The following is a 2,500-nucleotide window of genomic DNA, read 5'->3' on the forward strand; positions in this document are numbered from 1 at the left end:
CACCACACACACACACACACACACACACACACACACACACACACACGTGTACGCACTCACACGCGCATGTACACACATGTACACACACACACACACACACACACACACACACACACACATCTATATATATATATATATATATATATATATGTATATATATAGATATAGATATATAATATATATATATATATATATATATATAATATATATATATATATATATATATATATATATATAATATATATATACATATATATGTGTGTGTGGCTGTTTGTGTGTGTGTGTTTATACATACATAAACACACACACACACAAAAAGAGGTTCACATGAGAGACCGTTCCAGCCTCGACCCAACCGCCGGTTCAGCCTTCGAGTCCAGCACTTAAGCATGACTTGGCGAGGAGACTTGCTTAAGAGGCAGGAAGGAGGAGGGGCACGAGCGAGGATTTTTCCAAAAGGAGAAAAGGAGGTGGAAAAAAAAATAATGAGTCGGGTATGAGAGGGGAAAAATGTGAGAGAGGAAGGGAGGGAGGGAGGGTAGGGAGGGAGGGAGGGAGGTTAGGGAGGGAGAGGGGGTAGGGAGGGAGGGAGAGAGGGAGAGAGAGAGAGAGTGAGAGAGAGATAGAATGAGGGAGAGAGAGAGAGAATGAGAGAGAGAGAGAGAGAGAGAATGAGGGATAGAGAGAGGATGAGGGGTAGAAAAGGAAAGGAAGGGGAGAGGGGGGGGGAGGGAGTGGAAATAGAGAGAGAGAGAGAGAAAGAGAGAGAGAGAGAGAGAGAATGAGAGAGATAGAGAGAGAGAGAATGAGAGAGAGAGAGAGAGAGAGAGAGAGGGAGAAAGAGAGAGAGAGAGTATACGGTGGTAAACAAGAGAGAAAAAGGACTGTCATATCCAGTCCAAATTGGAAAATGGTATACAATACATGAAGAAGATGTGGGAACAGACTGATGATTAAGATATAGATATAGATAATTGAATAGATAGGGAAACAGAAAGCTGTGACAAGCGTGAGAGATTCTTGTCGGGGATTCAGGAACCCCCCCTCCCCCCTCCCCATCCCCCTCCCTCTATCTCTGTTTCTCTATGTAAATCTCAGAATCTGGATGTTTATCTACCATTCCATCTATCCTTTTATCTATCTGATTATCTATCTATTTATACATCAGTCAGTCTCTCTCTCTCTGACAATTTATCTATATATCTATCTATATCTACCTTTATTTTTCTGTCCATCTGTCTTATCTGCTTACGTATCTATAAGTCTATCAATCTATTTATCCCTAAATCTATATATCTATGTAACCATTAATATCACACACACACACACACCAATATATATATATATATATATATATATATATATATATATATATATATATATAATATTTCATATATATAAATATAAATTATATATATATATATATATATATATATATATATATATATATATATATATCTGTGTGCGTGTTTATGTGTGTGTGTGCATGTGTGTGTGTGTGTGAGTGTGTGTGTGTGTGTGTGTGTGTGTGTGTCTAAAGTATGCCCGTTATGTAAATGTATATAGAAATGAATGCATTATACTTCCAATATCCAATGTAATTATTCACATCATAACCCGGCGGTCGCTCGCAAGTTTCATCGGTTTCCAAACAATCGAGATTCTCTCTTGCACAAGAATACTTGAACCTCGTACAAGATTATTCAGGTTCTTGTACAAGCCCTGAGAGAAATGTGTTTTTCTTTTCAATATATTTCGCACTTTTTCTGTATGTTTCGGAAAAAATATCGTCATAAAAAGTTGGATTAGAAATTGATTATATCATAAATCAAATATATCCTAATCAAAATTCTTTATAACCATTGAAAATTAATTCAGCCGATCACTAAAAACTGAAAATATACGAAATCATTTGACTTAGAACGAATTATTAGAAAATCTAACCACAAGATTTGATCACGAAAGATAGACAGTGATAACTCGAAATTAATTAAATTAGAAATAGGAACAGGACACAACATCAAATAAATAATTTTCATTATATAAGAAATCAATTAAATCAGAATTATACATTCGTTACTAGAAGTTAATCTTAGATATGAACTATATCAGAAGTATAAATTAATCACAAGAAGTTAACCACATTAGAAAATTAGATATGATGATAACAATAAGGGTAATAATGATAATGGTGATAACAATAGTGATATATAAAAAATATACGGATAATAATGATAAGAATGATAAGATTAATAGTGATGACGGTGATGATGATTATGATAACAAGGTGATCAATCAATATAAAAGTCAATTGAATTATATTTCAAAAGAACGAAAATTTCATAACTTTCGCCTTTCCTTTCTTTGTTTTTCCTTTTTTAATTAATTTTTCTTTTCTTTTATTATTCTTTCTTTATCTATCTTTCCCTCTTTCTTTCATTGTCGGATTTTTTCTTTCTTTCTTTCTTTCATCGTCTATATTTTTCTTTCTTTTTCTTTC

Source organism: Penaeus japonicus, unplaced genomic scaffold, assembly GCF_977035675.1.
Source record: "Penaeus japonicus unplaced genomic scaffold, GWHDUDI00000001_assembly GWHDUDI00000006, whole genome shotgun sequence".
Classification (NCBI taxonomy): domain Eukaryota; kingdom Metazoa; phylum Arthropoda; class Malacostraca; order Decapoda; family Penaeidae; genus Penaeus; species Penaeus japonicus.